Source organism: Poecilia latipinna, unplaced genomic scaffold (assembly GCF_001443285.1).
Source record: "Poecilia latipinna isolate Pla-1442-1.1 unplaced genomic scaffold, P_latipinna-1.0 Scaffold340, whole genome shotgun sequence".
Taxonomy (NCBI): Eukaryota; Metazoa; Chordata; class Actinopteri; order Cyprinodontiformes; family Poeciliidae; genus Poecilia; species Poecilia latipinna.
In genome coordinates this window covers 283,264-300,390 of record NW_015112956.1, presented here as the reverse complement: position 1 = coordinate 300,390, position 17,127 = coordinate 283,264, and the positions used below count along the sequence as shown (strand labels likewise).

Below are 17,127 nucleotides of genomic sequence, written 5' to 3'. Positions count from 1 at the left end.
AAGATTGGACAAGGAGAGCATTAATTACAGCGGCAGCCAGGAGGCACAGTGGAGTTACATAAATTGATAGCACACAAATGCATGCCACACTTATCAGATTTTTATTTCTTGGGGGGGTAGGGGGGTTGCGACTTTGTGGTGGTCTAATGAAAAGCACAGAATCTTATCGTTGTGATGTGACAAAATGTAAAAAGGTCAGCGGTTATGAATAGTTTTCACAAGGCCACCACCGTGTCACTCTTTCCTCCCGTCATCATATTCCCAGCTGTAAGGCACACAGGCCTGTACCTCTTTTTAGACAGGAAGTCAGCTGATGGATGAGTTTGTTTTCTGGTTTTTTGCTCTCTTTTTTGGGGGGATGGGTAGCCTTCTTCCTTATTTTCAATGGACTTGATGATGATGATGTAAAGTAAATGGTTTCCAAGAATGTGAGGTGTTATCTAGGATTGGTTAAAAAATATATTAATTCACCTCCAAAAAATGGGTGAAAGATATATAAAATAGATGCAATAATATAACGTGAATTTTAACATCTTGAGGAAGATAGCAGCTCCCCTCACTATCCTCTCCAGGACTCTCTTTTTTGCTTTTTTTTTTTTTTTTTCCAGACTTAATTACCTTAAACCAAAGCCAAAGCAGTCTATCACATACTGTGATCCTGTGTTTACAACAAGTTGGAGGCTGTTCTGGTAATTTTTTAAAATTCTTTTGGGAAATATGTGAAAGTGGCAGTGTTTCTGAAGTAAAAAAAAAAAAAAAGCCTGTCATATTCAAGTGTCTATCTAGCTGTGTATTAACTGTGCATTTCCGATGATTCAAAGCCCTTCAGCTTCCTGGTGCACAGTCAGGTGGGTGCTGATTGATGTAACATCCTGTCAATGCGGCTCTACATTAAACACCCCACATAACTGCCACATGCAGAACGAGTGTGAACGTTGGCTGCAGAGTGTGTGAGGTGCTGTGAGCTGTGCGGAACTCTAGTATTACTAGCCAGACGGGTAAACAGAGCATTCACGCTAGATTGACTGGAAATCCTCCCTCAGGCTAATAATGCTGGCTGAGAAAAATACCACATTCATTAATTAACAGCTAGTGCTTTGCAAAATAAAAATAAAAAATAAAAAAAAAAGTCCTGTCCTTGAACATTTCCACATTTCTTCAGGTTAAATTCACAAACATGAACGTGATTTAGACCAACACAAAATGGGGGTAGTTACGAAGTGAAGAGCAAAAGATTTGAGGCATGGGGAGGAGATTAGCAGATTATTTCACTGACATGGGAAAAATATCTTGGTATGAGTGGAAAAAAAATCTGCATGTGGAATTAATATTAAATCAATATTGATGAATTCTTGCCTTAAAACAAGCTCCTATATTTTGCTGAAATGTAACATCCAAGTTGGTTTTCTCTCATTTCAAGTGTACTAAGATAGAAACTAGACAGAAGTACATGGAAAGATTTAGTGTTTTGCTGTGTTGTGTTGGTCCATCACGCAAAATCTTTAAATACATTAAAGTTTGTGCGTGTAGTGTGCCAAAATGTGAAAAGGCTAAAGTGGTTTGCTTTTGCAAATCACTGTAGTCTGAGTCCTAATTTTGCAAAGTTGCACCAAAATAACACAGTTTATCATTTGGTGGTTTCTGTAGGCGCCGTTTCACCTCCAGCTGAAGAATACAACCCACTGGCATCCATATGTTACCCTGGACTGGTGGTGAATGGGTGTCAGCCCGCCAACCTGTTGTGTCTGATCCGATTAAGATCTATCTGCATGTGCAGAACAGTTCTTGCTGCAGATGCAATGCTGTGTTCTAATCTGATGCGAACTGGCTCACATAAATGTTTTCCAGAGCTTCTTGTGCACATCTAAATAAAAACTGGTGCCAGGCAGCTCAAAAATCAATGATTTCTAACCAGTTTTTTTTTTCCTGTAATGCACAACTATATAAAATGTCCAGTGAAATAGAGACTGGTTCTGTCTAGAGATGGCTAGCCTGAGGAAAAACGTCAGACCACAAGATTCAGACAAATCCCACTGCATAAATCTGATACTTCCTTAAAAGTGTGGCGAAATTGACCAAGATTGTCTGCAATCTCATGAGTCAGCATTAAGTGACTAAAGTGAACATGAGAATAGACTGAGGGAGGCTTTCTGAGCAGATAAAACATGTGCTGTAGTACATAATCTTTGTTAACGGAGCATTATGGCAAGCTTATCTCTTAATTTTTTAAATTTTGATCGCCCTCCTGATTACAATATATCCAGAAGGTTCTATGTGGAACGAGAACGGCTGCCGCACAAACGCGGTAGCAACTCCACTGTGGCAACAGACAGGAAGCAACATGACGCCAAAATAGAACTTTGGATTTTCTGAAAGAATGTCAGATGGTGTGTTCCCCGCAGATGCAAAACAAAGTCATTGTGCGACGAAGTTCTGGCTTTGCTTCTCCAACGTGAAACTGTCCAAACAGAGACAAAGAAAGGAAAGAGTCGCAGTGATTTCCAGTCACAGCGAACCGTTTTCTCTACCCCTAGAACTGATTGGGGATTGTATTTTACTGTAAACATGTGGAAAGGTAAGGAAAAGCAATTACTGTTAGTCTCCTAATCTGCTCCGTCATTGTTATCCCACAGGATACTGACGCTTTGCTGCGACGGCCAGGATAATCAGTGGAAGGACTTTAGCTTTGACCGCGAACAATAGAGGGTGTGTGGGATGGAAACCCAAGAATTCCTAACGCGTAATGCCCTCAGATTGACTCTTGTAATCCCAAATAAGAGTTGTCTGGTTCTTCTTTATTTATTTTTACCCTGGGTAGTGCATTTATTTTAGCGCACACACACACGCACACGCACAAAAAGCCAGGCTCTTAGGAAGAGATCAAGCATAAGGTCATGTTGAGTCTGAGGCGACTGCTTTAGCCTCTGTCTGTGGTCCCTCTGTATCAGTTTTCACAGAAACTGATTCACTTTATCTCAAAGTTTTTGCTAGATTGCTTCATAGCCAGACTCTGTTTCCTGTACAGCTATCTTCTGTTAAGTGGAGTCACAATGAGGACTCCAAGGAGTACCGAACCAAAACGGACTCTTGTTGTCTGCGAGGGAGGACTGTCACAGTAAAACCGGTGGATTTGCTTAGTTACTGACTTTCGCATTGTTAAGTCATTCCGACAGCAGGATGGTTCTGCTGACGGGGCTGTTTCCTGTTCCTTTTACCTATCACACACTGCTCAGTTCAGTATCTCTCGGCTCTGAAAGTTACCCACAGCTCTTCACTGCACCCATGCAGAGACCTCTGACACTCTGATGTCAGGCTTTGTTTTAGGAAATACAGCATTCACACTTTACAACTTGGTGTTTCTTGCAAAGTATTCAATTCATGCCCTTTTGAACTTTACACACTTTGTCACGTTGCAGTCACAAACTTTCAGTGCACTTTATGTGACAGACTGAAGCAAAGCGGCTCAAGAGGAAAAATACTCCTACCTTTCAAGACAAACAGAGGTTATTTCTATAACACTTAAGTTACAAGATGTTTGAAGCAAAAAACAACAACACAGTGCTCTGACATAGAAAAGGAAATGAAAGTTGGACTACATACTGAACTGTTTCAGTTGGTATGACTGTAAGTGGGAAAGACAAAAACAACACTAAACAAATGGGGTTTAGCCTAGATTTAAAGGAACCCTTCTTTTCAGCATTTTTGCAGTTTTCTGGAAGTTTGTTCCAGATTAGAGGAGCATAAAAACTGAATGCTGCTTCTCCATGTTTGGTTCTGACTCTTGGGATTCAGAGTAGACATGGAACCAGGAAACCTGAGTGGTCTGAAGGGTTATGACCACAGATCTTTGAGGTATTTTGTGCTTAACCATTCAGTGGTTTATAAACTAACTAAAGTATTTTAAAGTCTATTGTAAGGACTTTAGAACTGGGATGATGTGCTGCTTTTTTCTAGTTTAAGTGAGAACAGGATCAGCTGACTTTGTCATTGTCTTTATGTGACTCTGAAGGTTCAGGTGTGAGCCCATCTCCACAGGCCTGATCTACTCTTTAGGTCCAAAAATAATAACTTCAGGTTTTTTTATACACAGATGAAAGGTTTGGCACCTCCATACATAGATTTCTGTCCTTACATCTGCTCACTGCTGAATGAGAACAACTTTATTGGGATTTTGAATTACATGCTCCGTCGGCTTTCGAAACGAGCAAAGAGGCTCAGCGAAACTGAAGTTATGTGATGAGAGGACAATTATGAAAAATGAACAATAGATTAGTGGAAACTGTACTGTGTTAGTAGTTTGTCTATTTTTATGGTAAAAACGTTTTCAGTTGATCCTCTAAGTTTTTAATACATTTCATCTCATGCATAAAAGCACAATCAAACTGTCATTAGTGCAAAGCTGAGAAGTCATTTATCTCTCCATCTGCGCAGCAAGCTGAAACCTGTTGAAAGGAGATTTTACACATAGAAGCCACGTTCGTCTGACTGCAGAAAGGACCGGTTTATTAATGAAAACTATGTCTGTGGGAACGTCATTAATTTCGCCTCACAGGAAGTAGTGTCCTAAATAAAACATACTTGAATTTTTCACGCTTGCACCGATTCTTTGTCCAGTACTCTGTCGTTTATAACCCTGCGTATGTGCGGGTTCTAACCTATTATTTCATTTTTTCTCTCTTTTTGATAAAGAATTAAAGTTATCGTCCCGATCCCCTAGTCTGAAAATGGTTTTATTAATCCCAAATTACAAATTCGCAGACTGCATATGCACTTTAATCCAGAAGGATTACTGTTATCGCAGTAGCCTTCTGAACTTTTTAAAGTTATGTTTTTGAATTCTTCAGTAACAGAAATAGTTAGTTATGAAAAACTGTTTCTGTCACTCCCTTTTTCCTGAGAGAGTGGGTGTTGAGCATGAGGCACCTTCCCGTTTCCCTGTGGGTTGCCTCTCTCTGTGCTCAGGGCAGGTCCAGGCCCGTCTTGAATAACATGTGCGGCGGGGAAAACTGCGCTCTTTGGACTACATAAAAACTCACAACATTGGCTTGGTTTGATCATTGACCGTTTAGTCCTAAATAAAAAGCTCTGGCTTGTTGTCGGTTTTATTTAAGTGGAGTTACGCTGTGATTTATTGTAGAGTGAGCGCTTTACTGTTTGGCAGACGGACTGTTTAGAAAAAAAACAAACAAAAAAAACAATCCAGCCAGAATAGTTTGGCTCGCCTCTGTCGTTAGACTGCTGATGAGCTAAGGTGGGTTTACATTAGCTTCTGTGTGAGTGTGTATTTGGCTACTCAGTGCAGCACGTACACATCATGAGAAACAGTGACTGTATTGGATTTGTCATAGGAAATTAGATTGTAAGAGTTCCCAGCGGGAAATACATCAAGAATGGCACCTGAGTTTGAACTGTGACTTGGAATACAGCCCCAAGATTTATTGTTACTGTGCAAATTAAATGTACTCAACCTGCTAGATGCGTAGAAGTTCACAAGTAACTTTTTTTAAAAACCCAAGTCATGACTCAAGTTTTCCACCAAAATTCAGTCATGTTCCAAGTCTGTAATGATGGAAATAATTTTTTTTTTTCACTTGTATTATTGGTCCTAAATTACCAGATGAACATTAGGTTATTTGTGTATCTTTTAACATGTAATTTACCATTTTAAATCAACCAAAGGTTGCTTTATAATAGAAAAATGTATCAAACAAATATTTACTCAACTATAGATATAAATATGCATCTATGTTTTGTGTATAATGATAGTTTAAAATCTGCTAAAGTTGAATTTTAGAATGGATCAACCTTTTTTATATTATGTTAATGTCTAAGTTGACACCTGTTTATCCCTGCCATCACATTATTCATTCATTTTTTTATTGCACCAAGTATGGTTTTCTTCTTTTCACTGAGATAGAGAATTTTTTTATATTTGGAAACTGTTTCTGAATCTTTGTTCTCAATTCTAAATGGTAAAGATTTTTAAATTTTGCTATTTTCAGGTGAATGTGTCTTTTAAAGCTGCAGTGAGAGAATGTCAGAAGTGAAATTATTTTATTTTATTCTGAAATTATCCTGTGATCATTGTTGTGAAGCTTCACGTAACATAAGCAAATTTTTATGAATTCTCATAATCCACCAACATCACAGGCTAATTATCAAATTCACCCTTTCACAATAAAACCACACAGCAGCTGCAGTCTGTAGCTCACATGCTGACTTCCTTTTGCTCTTCATTAAATCAGATAAAAACCGTTAAGATACGAGTTTCAAGTCTTCCAGGCTCAAGTCTAATTCGAATCTGAAGTCTCCTATTTTTGGTACTTGAGTGCGAAACTTGAGTCGTCATCCCTGACTAAATAAAAACTTTTGGCAGCTGTGATGTTTGTATTTCATTAAACAAGAGGCAAATATAGTTTTGTACAACCGCAGGTTTATATCGTATCTAGTAAACAAAAGGGTGAAAAATGCATCGGCTTGACATTATCGTCAGCAAAACAGCTTTCTGACTGCAGCGTAGTCGGTGCAATTCTTCCGATCTGGTCCAAATCTGAAGGAAAATTGAACACAGCAAAATTTTCTTTAAAAATGTTCCATTTACTTTTTTACCAACAAAATCATTATATATATATATATATATATATATATATATATATATATATATATACTGCATAAATTCAGAGTTTACAAACAAAAACTGCTCAAAAAATGAAATCTTCCCTAAATAGTTTTAAATGATTACATCACTACACCAATGAGTTTGTTCAGCCATCCAGCTAACCAGAACTCACTACGTCCAGTCAAGTTTTTGAAACATGAATGCAAGGTTCACTAGTACTTCAATGGAAACGAAGCAAAAACATTTAATTGGCTGAAGTGACAATATGAGCAATATTTTTAAATTTACAAACTCCATTAGAGTTTCTTAACTGTGAATTATTGTCTGAAAAGATTTCTTTTAAACCGTGCAGTAAAACTCTGCCCATCTCATCTAAAAAACCTATTTGTGGACTATTTGACTCTACAATAAATTCCATTATTTTATTTCTATATAATATGTTTCTCAAAAAACTAATCAGAACTATGCAGTTCTGACCTGCTATTGCTCCAAACCTGTGCAGCATTCACATTTTTCAGTCCTCAAGGCTAATAGACTATTTTTTGTCCGTCTTGTCTTCGTGTTGCCTTGGTGATGAGTCGGCATGGTTGGAGATGGGCAGAATGTGTGTGTGTGTTGCAGCACTGAGGATGAGATGGGTGCTGAATGTTTCTACTAATACCTCTGTGTTGGAGGTGTGAAATACACAGTCAGGCACTGCTGGTTGTGAGGCATCTACTACAGAATCGCCCAAAGCATCCAAATGGAAATTAAAACTGTAGGACCTGAATCTGAAATCTTCAGCACTGCAGTGTACTGAATGTTCCAGTATTATGCATCATTTATTTTCACATGTAGTGTTTACTTCTTCTGCTTTACATGACGCTACTGTACATTTTGATAAGCCGGTGGGTTTTACCGTAGTTATTAATAGTTTTAAAGAGCCATTGGAATTTAAAAAAAATGAGAAACTGACTCAATCTTTAAACCATGAAAAGGAGCAATGGGTAGAAAAGTTGAAAGAATTTAATTAAGAGTTTGAAAACAGTCGGAATGAAAATTGGTGTTTGATACTCCTTGATCAAGACTATTCATATCTAAAGTGAATAAAAATAATAACGGCTTTAGCACTCATCCCTGAGGTACACCTTTGATCACAAGAAAGCAATGCCGAGCTTGGCAATCAATGCCAAGCTTTCACACTATTTCACCAATAAGTGAGTAGTTTTATTATTATTGAGTTTTGTTTTCCTTTCCCAATCAATCATTGTACATTTGTAAAGTTCAGAAGTTTAACCCTTCTTGGGATGGTAATTTATTCAATTGAAGATTAAAGCAAGTTATGCATAGGCTACAAGAAAACAATCACCTGGAGCCATTTGTTGAATCAAAGTGTAAATTCTTTATTAACCAAACTAATCTATCTCTACAGGGATTTGCTGATGTGAAACATAACTCATAATCGGAGAAACGCAAAGATAAACCACAAATAACAGTTGGCGTCTAGTACTGATCATAATCAAAAGGGCTTTGACCAAAATAATTAATGAATACATTAAGAGCTTTAAGAGCACTTGAGAATTTCCTAGACTCTTCCCAAAACTCCTTCTGGAAAAATGTCCTTACCCTATCTGATATCTGTTTAAGGAATAGGGAACGGAAAGCATAAAGAAAAAAGTAAAAAGAGTAGACCTCACTGACTCATTGGTCAACGTAGACGATCCCACCTGCGTAGTTGAAGATGTCATTTTTTTCCCCCTCTATTCAGGGATCATCACACCCTGGAAATATTGACAAAAATTCAGTTTTTGCTCTCCTTGAGGATCTGGAGGGCCAGCCACAGTTCATTAAAAGGATAGTTGTTTTAGGCAACTCCCTACATCAGAATGCAAGACACAAAGTCTTTCTTCAGGATGGCAGCAATGGGACGCAGATGGGACTAACACAAACAACATGGCAGATTCTCAGTCTTACTGGAGAGACTGACTAGAAAATCCCATAAATGTGGTTTGTCTTTTTTGGTATTTTGAGCTCTGACTGATGCGTCCCTTTTCGTCTCTTGGGGGGTCCCCTACCTTACAAACACCGTGGGATTTTTCAGGTCTGGCGAACAAAACTTGACCAGGTGACCTTTGTGTACTTGTATCATAAGAGGAATTCCCTCCGTTCGGATTCAGATTGGACTTAAGCTCACCTCGTAGAAACTCCTGTGACGCAATACGTTTCTGCAACCTGCTGACGACATTAGCCGTAGTCATCAAGTGTAGAAACTGTGACTAGGAGTGGAAGTATTCAGGGAGCTGAGCATTGCACGGCGGTGGCTTTCATGTCTCAGAAATCCGTTACATTGTTTGAAGATCTACTTTCAGTATTAATTGCACTTTCCCATAAGGCTTGATATAGAAAGTAATTATTTTAAAAATGTTTTTTGCTTGTTGAAGTAGTAGCTTTAATCCGGACCATGTGCTTTATCTGCACCTGATTTTCCCTTAAGTTCCTTATTTATGGGACTCTGACATACTAACCTTTCGTTTCTAAAATCAACAAAGGCGTGGACCTCCCATGAGTTTGTAGTAGAGTTACAGACAAGCTAGAAAGAGGAGCTGGAAGCTACTCCTCTTATACACACACAGCTAAATTCCTTTTTTTGCCCTTCTCATTTTCCTGTAAGCAGGACTGAGGCCATCTAATTTACACTCCTCCACCCTCAAGTTCTCTCCCCTTTTCTTCGCTTCTGGATGAATCATAGTAACTTGGAGTTTTTGTGCATGAACGTGCCATACAAAATGGCAAGAGACGAGCAACTTGTAAGATTCAGGAGTATGTGAAAAACATGTGGTTTTCCTGTCAGTTAACCGATTCGCGTACCACCTCCCCCATTCCTCCTAATAATGAGAAACCACATTTAAACAACAACAAAAAAAATAAAAAAAAGAAAGAAGCAACATTTATGAAGAGAACAAAAAAGTCTGATACTGCAGTCAGAGGCTACCCTTAGTTCGGTCAGGGTTGGCTTTGGCTGCCATGGAAACCCTACTGTGCATTTGTGGTGAGTGAGATGGGTGTGCAGGAGAGTGCATGCTGCATGAGGGTCCACAGAGCCCTTCATTGTTCTCTGACTGACTGTGGAGTGAAGTCTTCATCAGTTTGCTACTGTCTGTTACTGCTTTAGGTGGTGCAGCTGTTTACACTCCATCCATATTTATTTTCTCAGGATCCACTTTTGTTTCAGTATTACTGCTCATTTGGAAGTAGTAATGCAACATTAAGAGGCTGTAACCATGCAGTGAAAAGTAGATAAAAGTCTGTCTCTTTTTTTTTTTTTTACATGAGCTTCTGTCATGTGATGCCGTGTCACGGTGTGTGTTTTAACCTTCTGATCAAAACACACTAAAGCTATTTCCTTTCTAAAACTTTCAATATTGCATTGACAAACAATGTTAGCACTTACATTACGGCATAGAGCCTCATCGCATGGTGCTTAATAAAATGGTACTTATTTCCAGTTGAGACAATTCTTTGTCAGGCTCTCCCCCAGTATATTATAAGCCTGGCGGGCCACCAGGCTTGACCCCCACCAGGCTAAGAATTGCTTATTTATTTAAGTCTTTTTAAAAAGTTTGGAAACCTTTCTTAGTCACATGCATGTTGTGTGCAGCAATATCGCCGTTCATATATTTGCGATAGATTAAACTATTATTTGAGTTCGGATTTATACCATGCCAGATTTTTAAATATGAATGCAAATTGCTCACCAAGTTTGTGGCTAATCAGCGTTTGATGAGCTTAATGAAAATAGCCATGATTAGCACTAGTAGTTGATGTGTAATGAAATTAGCACATCAGACGTGCCGAAGCATGATGTGGGAAGACCAATGACTGTACTATATATAAAATGTATATTTTCCTCGTAGTTGGCTCATATAGTTATTGTTAAGTAATAAAGGATTCTGTGGTGGATTATTAAGCAGATTGGAGTTTAGATTTAACTCAGTTTCAAACAGGGTAAAGAACCAGTGTGTTGACATATTTAAACCCTATGACAACTGACTGAGCTATTACCAAACTAGATATAAATAAAGACAGAGATAAAGTTCCTGCCTTTGTCTCAACTAGCCTCGACTCTTATATTTATGTTTATTACCAGCAACATCTCAAGACTCGATCATTATTTTTGCTAACTTGGCTTCCTTTTCATTCAGTCCTTTTGTGTCAGTTACTACTTTTATTAATGTTGCCCTTTAATTTCCTCTGATCATAACTTCTGAATGCACTTTCTAACCTGATGATTGTCTGAAAACCACCAGAAAACACACCATTCACTGGGGCTGTAATAAAACCATAGCAATATTACTCATAAACATGTGGATACAAATCTACATTTTGCTCACTCTATTTCTCATCTGTGAATCTTTGCCATCTTTGATGCTGTAGTGTGTATCAGCTCTGAGTTTCTACTACAGTGGGCAGAAAATTATATTTGCATGCAAAACATGGATTCATAGCCAAGACCTTGACTGTATTAATTAACAAAGGACATTAATTCTGCTTCAATATAATATTGTTCATCCCTAACACACTAATGTAAAACTAATGTTTCATTGTTCCATTGCAACCTTAATACTTACTTTTCTCATAAATTGATTTTATCTCATTGATAGTATCAAGCTTCTTTTGAGGCTGTAACATCTAGTCATTTTCGTGTTGCTGTGGTGAGTGCAAACTTGTCATAGCTCGTTTTCTAACCAGCAAAAAGAGGAAATTTTCTTACTTTGTGTTGAGCAACATTTTGTGCACAGCTACATTTTGTTTTTGTTTTATATCTTGAGTTCTGGGAAGTTTTCCAGCACAAAGTGACAACTGCATGGCAATGATTCACACGGTTGCATGTTTTAGAAATGCGAGTTACGACTTTAAGCTACATGGTTTCACCACATCTGTTTGTTTCAGTGCACTAATGGGGAAAAATGCTAACTTTTCGCTTGTGTGGATTTGGTTTGGTGACATCGCAAGAGTCACAAAATCAAGCTGATCAGCATAAGCAAACACTATGGCGGACACGTAACTTATGACATTTTTCAACATGGATTCAGAAGCTGTCACTCTGATTCTGCTCTCAAACCATAATGAAGACGGGCGTGAATGACGACACTGACGCAAACACTGTTGATGACGTTGATAAATTTCAGACCTTCCTTCACCTGATTTCTGGTTGGTCGTCATGCATAGTCTCCGCTCATATGATTGCTAACATTTAGCTACAGTGGAATCCAGATAATCTAGTCTGTGCTGGTCCTCCTAATAAACTGCTGCAGTGTATTTTATGGTATGGTTGTACTGATATCCGTTTAGCTCAAACGATTTGCTGTAGTCATACAGAATTACATGTAAGTATGTTTTGAGTGAGGAATTGGATTACAATCATGCAAAGAAAGAAGAAACACACACAAAGAACAATTGAAAACTTGGTACCCAAACCAACTGTTTCCTCACGCAGACGTGGTTTTTCAACCAATGTTCAGAGGTTGGTAGAGTACCCAAAGAGTGTACTTTACCCAATGTTTGGGGTAGAGTACAAAGAGTAACCCTGCTTTAACAAGTAAAAGAAGTGGCCATCTAAAAAATTGCTAAAGTAAGTACATTTAAAAGTTAGTTTTATCCTCCCATAAATGTAACCGAGTGTAAGTAATTAGTTGGCCATGCTTCAGCAAAGTAGCAAATCAAGTTTTGTGATTGACTAGAACTAAGGTAGTCAATCACAATTTTTTTTTTAGCTTGGAAAAAAAAAACCCAAATAAGTAATAAAAAATGAAGTTATTGAGAGCATGCTATTCATTTTTACTCTACTGCAAAATCTAGAGATAAGTGGGATTACGGGGAAAGTCGTGAACACGCTCTTGGTCAGGATTTCATTGTCCCTGCTGGTGTGTGAATCCTCACATCGGCAGTGTTACTGTATCAAACAACTGCTACATTCAGACATTTAAAAAACCAACTAAATATCATGGATTAACACCTTAAGAAGATTACCTGAGCTTCTGTGCCTTTTTAGATTTGATGCATGTAACTGAAAGGAATGTTCTGATTTTTATTGTTCTACTTAAATCTAGTGTCAGTCCTTCTGTGTCTTACAAGACAAAGTGTTCCCTCAGACTTTGGCACTGTGTCCCTTCTGTGGCCTTTTTCAACTGAGCTGTTTCTGTTGTCACCGTTACACCAGGGAATTGCTGACGCATTTGCCTTTTCTGTTGAAACACCTGCGCTGAGAACATGAAAGCATTCTCTGTTTCCTCTGGTTCTTAATCTTAAAGACATCCTTTGCTACGCTTACCACTTTCACTTCCCCATCTTAGTTGGAGGAAACGTGAATAGTTGGAGAAAGAATTAGATTGTAAGTGGAAATCCAATTCTCCATTTCAGGGGTTCCAGTAAATTATTTTTTGCAAAAAGCCTTCCTGCTTGTGAAAGTGCATGGAAGAGAAGCGGAAGCAGCTGATTGTGTTTCAGGTCACCTGAGAACCTCCTGTGGGTGTCCAGTGTCTGTGTCCACAATTGCTAATGGAAAAAACAATAGCCACTAAGTGGACCTAGGGCAAGTAAACTTTCTCTCTGTTATTCCAGAACTGAGACACAGCTTGCTTTTAAAATGTGCATTTCACTATAGTTTTATTATTTATAGTTTCAGCTTTTTTTCTACAAAGGTTGTTGTTGATTTTAAAGTTAGCGGTACGCTTGTTTACCAGGAAATCACAGTTCATGGGAAAGAACTCACCTTCCTGAGGCACAAAATCAAGCCAATTAGCTTGATTAGCTTGATTTTGTTGACTCCGTTGGTTAATCATGCATCCTGTCTACAGAGGCTATACTCCTCCTTGTGTTTGACTCTTCATCTCAAGGCATTTGCTGTTCAATAAAGGGCATTAGAATAATAAACCAAGTTAAAAGCGCCAGTATGTCTGTGAACTGTTCCTAGAGTTTAAAAGCCTTTTAAGAAGAAACTTCAGATGCTCTATTTGACGTAATCATTCACAGCTTCTTCTGTATGCTGATTGGCCAAAATAAAAATAATATTGGAGAAATCCATTTCAATGGGAGAAATCCCAGATGGAGACCTAAAGGAAGATGAGAATTGAGAGGAATTTCGAAAGACGGCTGGCCAGGCTTGCTTACAGCAGGAGTATTTGGAATATTCTCAAACTGTCCCACCCCCACTTGTTACTTCTAGGCTTTTCACATCAAAGACAATTTCAGCTGTTTTTTTGTTTTTTCTTTGGAGAAAATTGTTGGATGTCTAGGTTTGGCAACTAAAGCAACTGTTTTATTGGTGCTAAGCTAATTTGAGTATGAGCAACTTAACAATCTAGAATTTGAAAATGTAACAATGTAGCATCAGTAGTAGTATAATTGAAAGTGATTATGTTACTACTGTAATACCATGAGGTTTTTACTCAACGTCATCACAGTGTGAGGGACTCTCATCTGTCCTTGCACAGTCTAGAAACCCCCTACGTCTCCAAAACATAAGTATTTTACTTTAGAACCATCTTTTAACTTAATTTACCTCTTTGCCTTGTAGCACCTTTCTAGCCATAACATATGGTTCTGCTGGGCAGAGAGCGATACTGCTCATGTCTTAAGCCCTGGTGGGAGATTATGTTTGAAATGACGGTGAAATTTTCGTCTATTTTACAGAACTTTATGGTTTAGAGAGAGTAACCAAACTGAAAACCAGCTTTAACGAGTAAAAGCTGCTTTAACAAAGCAGCTTTTACTCTCCTTTTACACCGAACCCCTCTCAGGTGTCGGTGTGTGCGCGTGTGTGTATGAATGTGTGCTATTTTTCGTTTCTGGTGGCACCAGACTCTGGAAGTGTTCCAAGTGAGCAGCATTAAAGCCACACAGATGCAGATAAAACAGCAACTAGCTTTGAAACCACATAACCAGATGACTGTTTATCTGCAACATGAGACCCTCAGTAGAACAAGTGAAGCTCACACTAACTTCAGGAGACTCTGGTCTTTATGTTTAAGCAATGGGTAGACCTCCCTCTTGTGGACACATAAAATATTTTATTTTCTCTGTTTATTTAATTCTAATTTGAAAAAAAGTTGCCACACAGTGCTTATATGTTGCTAAAAATGAACATATATGTGAAAACATTGTTTCGGGCTGTGGGGATGTTTTTATCCACTAGTTAATGCAAAAATAATATCAATATGGCATAAACTACTGAGTCTGTAGACCTCCAAACTCAGTTGCGTAAGTTGTACTGGACATTTTCTGAGTTAGCACCATAGTGATGGACATAAATCTGTTGAACAACATGACTTGGACTTTGCCAGTTGATTATTGCGTCATAATGAAAACATAAAAACATTCTTATCCATTTGCACAGAATGATTAAGGGAAGAAATTAGCCATTTTTATTGGTAGTAACAATTACAAGTAGGCAAGAAAAAAATCTCAACCTCAAAATCCAATATGGCTGCCTTCGTCAATATAAATCTTATTTACACGCTCTGTAAAAAGCTTTTTATTTGGAGATTTATTTCCAAACAAATCCTTCAGACAATTAGTCCCTGTAGTGTCTAAAATTACACAATCCAGGGAAATACATTATTAGTTTTAAAATGTGTGGCGCAAATCACAAACTTTGAGTCTTATTCACTTCTGCTTGAAAGGTTGATATTTTCAGCAGCATTTGGTAACATTGAGCAATGTGCGTACAGAATTAATCAGTTTTGGTTATTTGGCCAGTGGCCAGGTCCGATTAAGCAGAAAATTGGCTTTTTCTGTCATCATTAAATTACCAAAATTTCCCCAGTTTTTGTACTGCTCTTTGAAAGCTATTATTGTACCTCTATTCAAACCTCCAATCTATTATAAAACTACTTTGTCCCATATATTGTATTTTGTCATATGTATCTGTAATGTGTCTCCTCATTACTATATCATCCAATACATGAGTTTTCTTAAACTCTCTTACCTAATTTTAATCCTTATTTGCAGTGTTTATAACCTCAGACTCAAATCTTTCCTCGCACCTCCGGTGTTACTGCGACACAATACGGACACTAGAGGGCAGTAGTTCTTTGCTTAGAAAGCAGTACCTGCTGTATTTCTCATTTCAACTTTTTTTTTTATTATTTATTGCAAAACTTAAAACTTAACAATGGCATTTTAGTCCATTGAAATAACCAAATGCGAACAGAACAGAATTTTAATGGAGCTTTTTTCTGTATGGATGCATGTTGTGAAATAGAGAAAAACAGAAAGATGAGTAATCAGCATAAACACCATACGAGACTGTGTGTACAACAGGGTTCGTGTGTGTGTGTGTGTGTGTGTGATGTGGGGGCAACGCTTGTTATCTGGTGTCTGTCCAATCGCAGCGTGATTCAGACCATTTCTACATTGACCTCAATAGATCAAAGTGAATTCAGCTGGCGGGTGATGAATACTCTCTCTATGGCTTCACGTCTCCCTCTCTTTTACTCACACACGCAGATTATTTTGAACCCCTTTGTCCCCTCTCTCTCTGTTTCTCTCTCTCTGTCTCTCTCCTTTACACAAACAGATTGAGTTATGAGGGGAACTTTAACTTATCAAATATCAGAGACTGAATTAATATAGAGAAGCAAACAGATACGGCACCGTGGGAGACTAAGTTGTACCACATAATAGGGCAATAGCGGCTTTGTGGGGGGGGCGGATCCAGGACAGATGAAATGGATGGATTTGGGGGATCAATGCTGCCATGAACAGCAATATAAAATCTTGTATTTTTCCTGTGTAGGCAGTTTTATTTCCAGTTCAAGAGAAATGAGTAAGTAAAGAAATCAGTTATGTAGCCATTTGATAAATGATACTGTCAGTATCGAACATCTACTTCCCTGAAGCTCATAAAGTGAAGAGGTGACTGTAAAAGAATGTATTACCCACTTCTTTACTTAAAGAAGCGATAATTAGCAGGACATCAGAATCAATAGAACAGTACCGTAGATAAAGTCAGGGATTCCCATTTAATATGCAGATATTTTATGAATGGTGCACTCCGAGCTTTTAAATAATGCATGCTCATTGCTTGTCCCTGCCGCCCCCCCCCACCAATCCAACAGCCTCCTACACAAAGGGACATGTGTGAAAACATCTCATCTGTGATTGTCGCACTTCTTTAAACAACACATTACAGCTAGCATTACCGTTGGCGCATTAATTATTGGTGACAGAAGCGTGGATTATTTTGAAAACACATCCTTCATGTCAGATTGTTTTGGTTCTAAATCTGTTTTCTGTTTCACACCGGTGCTTCTTTAGAAGCCACTCACGTGGAAACACAGCTGTCTACTTTCTGCGTACGCTGACCCACATACTCTAACATCCACACACACACACACACAAGCTCTAATGCTTGAAATGTTGTGTGTGTGTGTTTAGGTGGAGGTTAAGTATATATTAGCTGCAAACCAGTCCTTTTTTTTTTTTTTTTTTTTTTTTTTTTTTTTTTTTTTTTTTATATTATCCTTTTT

General features: G+C 38.1%; 1 protein-coding gene across 1 annotated transcript in view; it reads left to right on the top strand.

Moving 5' to 3' along the window:
- abr (ABR activator of RhoGEF and GTPase) overlaps positions 1–17,127 on the top strand; it is a 137,857-nt gene that overhangs the window by 1,237 nt on the left and 119,493 nt on the right. The window lies entirely within an intron of this gene.